The sequence below is a fragment of the Benincasa hispida genome, chromosome 1, assembly GCF_027475165.1.
Source record: "Benincasa hispida cultivar pf3 chromosome 1, pf3_genome.v1.1, whole genome shotgun sequence".
Lineage (NCBI taxonomy): Eukaryota > Viridiplantae > Streptophyta > Magnoliopsida > Cucurbitales > Cucurbitaceae > Benincasa > Benincasa hispida.
In genome coordinates, this window is record NC_143478.1 from 13,601,440 (window position 1) to 13,612,233 (window position 10,794).

Sequence of the window (10,794 nt, forward strand, 5' to 3'; positions counted from 1 at the left end):
ATGAAAGTGCATATATTAAAATTGACTATAATTGAATAAGTCTGAAAAAAATATGGTGAACCTTGATTTTATTATCAAGTAAATTAAAAAAAGGCGAAATAAGTAAATAGATTAGTAGAGAAAAGTGAGGGTAAATTTACTCAGGACATGCCATGTGAGGTCCTATCACCATGCTGCCCCTGCTCCGATTCCCCTGCGCGATTCCCTGCATGCATGCTCCCTCTACCCACCCCTGCTCTGATTCCCTGCATGCATGCCCCTCTGCCATAGCCTTAATGCCTCTTCAACCACCTCAAACCCGTGGGTCGAGTATTCAATACTCGACCTACATCCTTTTAAACCTCCATCCTCTTCATTTTTGCTCACTCACTCTCTTGATAATTTTTGCTCCCTCTTCATTTTTCCTCACTCACTCCCTCGATAGCTCACTGCCCTTGATTTTGCTCACTTCTCTCCCCTTGATTTACTCACTGCCCCTTCATAGCTCACTACCCCCGCCTTCAAAAATAAGCCTTCGAAATCATCTTCCTCTCCTCCAATTTCCATTTTCATTTCTCTTATTGTATTTCGTTTAATACAAATTATTCTCACACAACTATACTGGTTCGTTACTCTACTAAATTTTTATTTTTTAAGAATAATTATAAATTTTATTTTTGTTCTTATGTTATTTTTTTTATAGATTCTATTTTCTTTTTTATTTTTTGTAGTTGTTGTCAGATAACAAATAACAGGAAAAAAATGGTGAACGTTATCACTTTGAAGAAAAAAAAGAGAACTACCGTCGAATCTGTGAGTTGAACTTATGATATTTGAAAAGTTTAGTTTATTCTTATGATATTTGATTTATTTAGTATTAACTTTGATGTTTATAGTGTTAAAATGTTTAGTTTATTGTTATGTTTAAGAAGTTGATATTTATAGTTTAATACAAAATTATTGTGATAGTTAACAAGTTTAATATAGTTTCAAAAGGTTAATATAGTTTGAAAATTTTAGTTTATTCATATGAAAATTATTGTTGTTATGTTTATTGTGATAAGTTGATATTTTCTAGTATTAACTTTGAAAATATAGTTTAAAATAGTTTGAAAAAGTTTAATTTAATTTAATTTTTTATTTTGTATTAAATTTGAAAAAATAGTTTTGCAAAGTTTACCTCATTTTAATTTGAAAAGTTTAATTTGTTGTTATTTTTAAAAATAGTTATAAAAAGTTTAATTTATTGTTATGTTTAAAAATAGTTATAAAAAGTTTAATTTATTGTTATGTTTAAAAAGTTGATGTTCATAAAACTTAAAAAGTTTATGTTTATAAACTAAAAAAACTAATATTTTTTAATATACTTCTTATAAAAAGTATAATACAAAAAATTGATGTTTGTCTTTTTTTTTTAGAAAATGGCAGGCAAATGCTTGGGATTTTTGTTGTTTACAAATGATAATATGATTGATGGTATTGATGGAGTTGAGTAGGACCAACCACCAAGTGGGAGTTTTACTATAAATGTGAACAGTGGAATTGTATTTGAACAATTTATTGAAATTGTTGGGATGTTACTTAGTGTAGATATGAGAGCAAATCAGATAGAAATAATTTATAGACATCATAATCTAGAACCATTAGGATCAATGAGGTTTATGCCATTCCTTATTTCGAATGCACAAACTATGAACTTGATGTTCTCAATGGCAATGCCAATGTCAAATCTAGTGCATTTGTATGTAAATGTAAATAGGATAGGGGTGGATCCTGATACATCATTTAACCAGTTTGAAGATCTAACTCAATGTATCCATCCTAATCCGGAGTCAGTTGCATCGCCATGTGATAATGAAGATATGAAGGCTAACAACCTGTACAGAGACTTCAGAACAGAAACGGATGATGAATTTGAAGAGTTGGATTTCGATAGTCGTGAATATGAGATGCTTTCAGACACATTCAATGATTTGGATATGAATGTACTGGATAGCATTTGAAAACATGACCCAATTGTAGCCCCTGTGGACGTTGACAATACTGAATTGTATAAAGGGATGATTTGTCAAGACAAGGAAATGCTACAACACGCGGTCAAATATTTTGCAATAAAGTGTCACTCACCATATGAGGTTGTTGAATCTACACCGACGATTTGGACAATTCAATATAAGAAGTGGGAGGAAAATTGCAAGTGGAAACTTCGTGCAATAAAGAAAAAATCGCATGACTTGTTCGAGATCACTAAGTATGATGAGCAACATATATGTTTTTATTCAGAACTAAGTCAAGGTCACATGCAATTGGATTCATCAATGATTGCACTGGAGTTCTGTGACACCGTAAGAGAAAAACTATCTATCAGTGTGGCACAACTGCAGTTTGACATCAAATCAAAGTTTGGATATCATGTTCCTTACCATAGGGTATGGGAGGGAAAAAGAAAAGTGTTGGCTAAAGTGTTCGGTGATTGGTATGAATCTTACAAATTGTTGCCCAGGTGGTTATATATGGTTAAGCAGATCAATCCCAGAACACGTGTAGAGTGGAGAGTTAAAGAAACACTTACTGAAGATCATGTTATCCTAACTTCTATATTTTGGGTATTTGGTTTTTGTATAGAAGCTTTTAATAAATGTCGGCCGATAATTCAGATAGATAGTACACACTTGTACAATAAATATAGAGGAAAATTGTTGATTGCTACATCAGTTGACTCGAACGACCATCTTCTTCCACTTGCATTTGCCGTTGCTGATGAAGAGTCCGTAGACTCATGGGAATGGTTCCTGAAACACTTGAGAGAAATTGTAACACATAAGAGGTGTGTTTAATTTCAGATCGACATGCCGGTATAATCGCAGCAGTGAACAACCCAGCAAATGGTTGGACGGGACCGAAATGTCACCATCGTTTCTGCTTACGACATATCGTCAGCAACTTCAATAAAAAGTATAAATTTAATTCATTGAAAAATTATGTTTATCGTGTCGGTTGTCAGTTTCAAATTCGAAAGTTCAACAAAGCAATTGAAGATATCAAAGGAATAAGTCGGAGCTGTTTGAGTTTTTTTGACAATATTAGTTTAGAGCAATGGACTCAAGCACATGATGGAGGATTCAAATATGGGTGGATGATGATAAATCTATCAGAGTGCATAAATGGAGTCCTCAAAGGAGCTCGAATGTTGCCTATAAATGCTCTTGCTCAGATAACATTCTTCAAATGCATGAACTATTTTGAGAAAATAAGAGAAGAAATAAGGGATGCATTAGAGCGTTAAGATAAATACACCAGGTAATATTATTTTTTAATATATATTTTATTAATAATTTCAAACATATTTTATAATACTAAGTGGAGTAAAAATCCAGGTATGCACACGAGAAAATAAATAAATGGGCTGCACGATCTAATAAACATGAAGTACAATCATACGATTGGTATGAAGGTGTGTTTCATGTGAAGACCGGACGTCATAGTCTCTATGCCAAAGGAGGAAACGTTCAAATATTGAGGCTAAACAGGTCTGAGTGGTACTGATCATGTAACAAGTGGCAAACATTCGGCATTCCATGCTCGGATTTTAGGGCCATTTGCTCACATTTTAACATGAACTACAAAGATTTTATTGAGGACTACTACAAATTGTCAACGTATGCTGAATGTTACTCTCCTCAATTTCAACCTGTACCGCATGAAGATTATTGGATCAAGCACTCTAATATGCCCGTCTTACATCCTGATCCATCGTTGTTGAAAAAACCTGGTAGACCGAAAAGTTTACATTATCACAACAAGATGGATTGGACAGAACCAGCCACTCGACAACGATGTGGATTTTGTAATCAGTTAAGACATAATCGAAGGAAGTGTCCTTCGTTACTAAGACGGGCTCCAGATAGGGATTGAAAAATAAATAATTTTTTTATTATATATTCATTTTATTGTACATTCAATTTTTTTATTATAATTTATTGTATATTCAATTTTTTTATTATAATTTATTGTATATTCAATTTTTTATAATAATTTATTGTATATTCAATTTTTTTTTATTGTAATCAATAAAGTTTTACATTATTCTTTTAATTTAGAAATAAATACTTCTTTTATCATATTTATTTAATTAAATGTAGATACTTTTATTGTATATTCAATTTTTTTTTATTATAAAGTTGTACATTATTCTTTTAATTAAGTTGTACATTATTTTTAGCCTGAAAGGACATAATTCTCAGATAAACTACTTAGAATTCCTAGCAAAATACCTCAAATAGTTCATTTACTAATGAAACTTTATCAACAAAGACAACATTGCTAGCGAGATACTCATCCTGAGTGAATTTACCCTCATGAGCAAGATCCTTCTCATGAGCCTATATATATTTCTATGGAAAGTAAATAAAGTGAAGACAATTATGAGCGAGATCAAGCATTTCTTTAACAACTGTCTTCCTAGCGATGCTCACCTTACCAGCGAGATTCAACCCACATTTCTAGCGAGATTCCCTTCTAGAGCGAGATCCTCATCACAAAATTAGCGAGATTTCCTTTACCCACTTATTCCTTGTCGAGGGTTGAAGTTTCGACTTATGTATGTCGAAACTTCAACCTCCGACCACCCTAATATACATTATCACAAAATTAGCGAGATTTCCTTCACCCAGTTATCTTTTATTGTATATTCAATTTTTTTTTATTATACAGTTGTACATTATTCTTCTAATTAAGTTGTACATTATTCTTTTAATTAAGTTGTACATTATTCTTCTAATTGAGAAACAAATATTTTTTTAATTGAGAAATAAATATTTTTTTTTTTTTCAGATCATGGCTTTAAACCCAGGACCTATTGATCTCGATATTTTGTACGACCAGTCCATTCATCGATCATCTGTTGTATGGCGAGATCGTACTACTGGAGAAATATCTTGCAGGCATCGAGAGACAGTTTTCTAGCGCACTACCCACTCCACCCTCGAATACTACCGCTACTGTGCACATATGGATTATATAGGGTTGCCAGATTAGGATTTATTCAGTTGGACTGGCATCTGATCACAGCCTTGGTCGAGAGACGGAGGCCGGAGACGCATACATTTCATATGTCTATTGGAGAGTGCACTATCACTCTACAAGACATAGAAGTATTGTTGGGTTACCTGTTGACGGTGAGCCGGTCACCGGAGTGATGTACGATGACTAGTTAGAAGTTTGTCAACTGTACCTCGGTGCGACCCCACCTGCCGACAAGATTAAAGGATCGAGGTTAAGTTTAATATGGTTAGGAACACAATTTCGTGAGCTCACAGATGATGCAGACGAGGAAACCATCATAAGATATGCACGAGCATATATACTACAAATGATGGGTGGAAGCCTGTTTTCAGATAAATCAAGTCATTTTGTTCACTTGATGTTCCTGCCACTGTTAGTTAACCTCCATGATATGGGGTGGTATTCGTGGGGTGGAGCATGCTTAGTATGGTTGTATAGACAACTATGCAAAGCAACAAGACCTGAGGTTCGAGAGATAACTAGGCCTCTCATACTTTTGCAACTATGGGCTTGGGAGCGATTTCCAGCAATGGCTCCACAGCTACAACATATTAATGATGCTTAGTTAGTTGGACGAGTCTACGATTCTCGGTATGTTGTTTTAATTCAATTTAATTTTTATATCATTGATCTAGTTAATTTAAATTCTAAATTATCAATTTAAAAATTTAGGTGGAGAGACAAATTTTTTGTGACTAGGACAGCCACACATGTAGTCAGCCAGTATAGATACATGTTTGATCTGCTTCAACCTAAACAGGTACATTACACTTAGCCTAATTGATCATTTTATACACATTTTTATTGTATTTGTCTTTAATATTCTCTAATATAATATTTTGTGTTTCAGGTTATTTGGGAGCCGTACAAAATTATTATGCATACTTTGCCTAATTTTTGTACGAATGGTCAAAACATATGGCGGACGATGCGTCCTCTCATATGTTTTCACATTGGTGAGTGGCATCTTCCTGACAAGGTGATGAGACAATTCGATTTTCAGCAGGATATCCCATCGCCTTGTAATACTGAACCTATACGACATGATATTGACCTAAGGACTGGAGATTGGTGGCATCACATTGGTATGTCCTCTCATATGTTTTCACATTGGTGAGTTGCACATTTTGAAGGTTTATTGCAGTGGGGGTTTCTCTTGAACAGTTTGACACAGATGTCACTCCAGAATATATTCATTGGTATAATAATATCACAAGGCACTACGTCAGTCGTCCAAGAGCAGCTGTGGGTCATCTGGTAAATGAATGAATATTATCTAATTAATTTTAATTTTAATTTATTTTAAATATTGTCTAATTGTTTTATAATTCACAGAGATCGAACAACAGTAGACTCCGTGAGGTTGCGAATGATTCGAACCAGGTTCTTGTTATATGTAGTGACAACCAAAGCTATATGGAGGAAATTCATTATATGTACGATATACCTATTGTTCCTCCACCAACACTTAAATGTAGAGGACCTGTTTAGGAAGAGGATGAGTTTGATGAGGTTGCACATAATGTGGAAGAGTTGGCCCCTATGATGCAGACACAGAGTTAATTATGTTAGTCCGATGATGATGACACCAGCATTTGGTTTAGGACATTATGACTCAGGGGCCGATCCTTCGTCTTCATACATGCATGGACATGGTCGGGGTCGTGGAGAGCATAATAAATATTTATATTATGAAGCGGCTACAGAGATACTAGAGCAACATCAAGAAGAACCCGAGCAACCTCAAGTTCGAAGTCGACGATGACAACCAGCTCGAAATCGACGACGTCCGCCTTGTGGGACACATTGATTTTTGTAATTATTTTTATATAAATGAGATATATAATTTTTTTTTTTATGAGATATTATTTTTTTTAATTTATTCTTTTTAGAGTTTAAATAAAATAATAAATATTTTTAGAAATTGTTTTTATAAAATGAAAAATTAAAAAAAAAGGAAGAAAGAAAGAAGGTGGAATGTGTAATAATTAAAAAAGAAAAAAAAAAGAAAGGGCAAGGTCGAAGGTTCAAAATTCGACCTTCGAGTTATTAAAAAAAAAAATAACAACAATATTTTTACAAATAGTTTGAAAACAACCTTACTTTCCTAAATAGTTTTTAAAAGGACATTATTCTTTTAATTTTTCTAATTCGTTTGGTTATTTTTATAATTTGAAATTTTTTTACTATTCTAAATGAAACTTTAAAATTTGTTATTTATCTTGTCAGCTCTTTATTTTATTTTATTTTTCGGCATTGATTTTAGAGTTGCTCCATCAAATAAAGTTTGGGCTTTTTTCTATGAACATACTGCTCATATCAAGCCCATCTAGGATTTTTTTTTTTTTTTTTTTTTTGGGAATTTGTGGTATGTGACTATAAAATGGTAAAAAAGTTTCAAATATCTTAAATATAGCTTACTGAATCTTTAATGCAAAGATTTTTTGTGTGCATTTTACCAATTTTACCCCTCATTTTTCTTTATCAAATTTTTTTTATAAATCCTTGACACCAAGTCTTGTGAGAGATTGGTTTACTTTCCTTGAGAGGAAAGAAGAAAACAAAAGGAAAGAAAATTTTTGTATAATCTAAACGAAAATTAATTTGCACCTCTAAATTCATCACTATTCAATACAGTTGTTGCAAGTGTACCCTTTAGATTTTTAGTTGAAAAAAACTTGAAATCTCAATTTCTTGCAAGGCTTAAATGAGTCCTCCAGTTGGTAAATATTTCATTAAATGTGAATTCCGTACTTTGAATAAAATTTTGGCTGAAATATAATTGTGCTGTGTTTTGAAGTTTATTTAATTTTAATTTCTAGATTTTTAAAGGTTCAATTTCAGTCCTCATGTTTTTTATATATTTTAAATTTAGTCTTCAAAATTAATTTTTTTATTGAAATTGGCTACGTAATAACAGTATTTCATGCAATGAAATATAATATATGAATATGTATTCAAAATTTATAGTGCAAATTAGGGGTGTTCAAATGACCTGAAAATCCAAACAATCTGAACTATCCAACCCAAATTGTAAGGACTGAGTAGAGTTAGTACTTTTAAAATTTTGGGTTGACCAAAACCAATCCGAATTTCCAATAATAATATATATATATATTACAACTTATAAATATAACCCATATATATTTTTATGATGTTTGTATGAAATTTGTAATAGATATCTTGGGATTTTGATATTTACCATTTGAGTTTTGTGAAATTTTAATTATTAGTATGTGTTGTAAATAAATTTAAGTATTTTAAGTTAATAAAAAAAGTAATAAAAAAGAAAAGAAAAAAAGAAATAACCCGACAACCCAACTCAACCCAACCCAAATTTTAAAGGTTGGGTTCGAATATTAAGGGTTGGGTTGGAGACTTATTCGGTTAATTTAGGTTGCCAACCCGACCAACATGAATTTTAGGGTTGGTCCAAAAATTCCCCCAACCTAACCCAACCCAACTCACCTAACCCAACCCAACTCATGTACACCTCTAGTGAAAATGTTAATGGATAACAAAAACGTTTTGAGGAAAATTAATAGTAAACAGGAAGTAGATACTAAATTTAAGATATTAAAATATAGAAACTAAAGGCCTGTTTTGCTCACAATTCAGATTATGTTTTATGTTTCCAGATTCACTGAGTTCAGTGAATATGTGTTTGAGAGATAACCCGAATTCTGTTGTTGAAAATTATTTTCGGATTCTTTGATCCAAATAGTGTAAATTCTGAAAACAACATTTTTATATTTTCATTGTATCCAGAATTTGAATTTTAAAATTTTTAATACAAAATTATATTAACTAAAGATAAAAACATTTAGAAATATAGTATGTCAGGTTATAAACTCAATTCAATTTTTTTTTTAAATATTAAAATATGTATTATGTAATTATTATAAATTAGATTAAATTTCAAATTTGGTCCCTATAATTTGGATACAGTTAAAATTTAGTCCATATGACTTTAAAATTCAGAATTGAGTTCTTATGGTTTGATATAACTTCATATATAGTTTTTATGGTTTATTAAATCCTCTTAAATAGTCCCAACCATAGGAACTATTTATGAAGCTTTTATTAAACTAAAGGATTAAATTCTAATTATAAACCATAAAACCTAGGGACAAAAGTTTCAATTTATCCTAGACATTACATAATATTACAAAATAATAATTATACAATCTTCTGACACAAAACCATATTCGTAAATAAATTATTATTAGTTTATTGTCAACTAATATTTAGTGGGTAACTACAAGAATTTGCAATTTTTTAAATTAGAATTCAATTTCTTCATTTTGCTATCAAACACATATTTGAAAATATGAAATACAACTCAGCTTTCATTTAATCCCTTGTTTTTAAATTTATGTTTTCAGATTCTCTACCAAACAGACCCTAAAATTGCACAAACTTTAAAGTATAGAGACTAAAATGATACTTTAACTTAAAATTATTTGAGGTGGTCAACTCCCTCTTATTAATAACTAGAATATTGTTTTAGAAAACTACATGCCAATAGATAATCACATTATACAAATTCAAAATATCTTTTTTTTTTTTTTGCCATTTTTCTCTCATACATTTAATCATACAAAATTGTTAGTTGCATTATGATGACCTTTTCGAATAATTTTTCCTTTACTTACTCACCTTACGTCCCTCTCTCTCTTGGGTTCACAACACACTATTGAATCATCCAACTTCAACATTATCGTTGAGAATAGAAAAGAAACAATTTTTTTCGTTGATTTCTTCTACCATCAATTTAGTTTGAACCAATTCAAATAAAAACATAAAACTTAAAATATATACATCATTATTAAGGAAAAAAAAAAAAGATTGAATCAATAAATAGAAAGAAAAGAAAGTTTAAGAAGATGAATAGAGCGAAAAATGAAAACTCGCACATAGTATATTTGGCTAAAGAGTGAAATAATTGTCCCAACGTGTAAAACATGCAAATTACAATGACAAATATAATAGAAAATTAATACTTTAAAAAAAATCGAAAACTAACTTGAATTGTCTCTAATAAAATAATATATTTAGATGCATCAAAGATAGATGCATTTATCTTTGTACATCTCATTTTCATCACACACAAATAATGAATTAAAATATTTCACAAAGAAGAAATTTTCATATAATAAATTACAATAAGATAATTTGATGGGATGTATAAAGAAATGTGCAACTTGGTATCTACCCAAATATTGTCCTATAACAAATATCTCTATGTGCCTTTAAGTTTTTAAGTCGATTTGTATGGAGTAGGGGTGAGCAAAAGAGTCCGAAAAATCGAGTTGAACGACCGAAATCGGTTGAACTGACGTTAATCAGGTAGTTTTATATGAGGGATAGTCGAAGTTTAGTTTTTGTTTTAACTAAACCGACTGGTCGGTGGTCGAACAAGGAAAACCATCGATTTTCGTCGAACCGACCGAGTATTTAAAAAATTAAAGCTCCAATTCCCAGCCCGTAGTGGTAATAACAAAATGGTGACTATGACTAGAAAAAGAATTGGATGGTCGAAAGCGGGTGTGAAAGAAAAGCTAGACCTCTTGAAAGGGTAGCTGGATCCGTTGATAATCTAGTTGTTATTGATGGCTCGAAAATAAAGCTAGGCTCGATTTTCTTCCTTGAGCTTAAAAAGGAGTAGTTAGCCTCGAGGCTGATTTTCCTATCCTGTGTTCTGAGCTCACTCGTTATCAATGAGATCAGGGATACTTCCCACAAGAAATA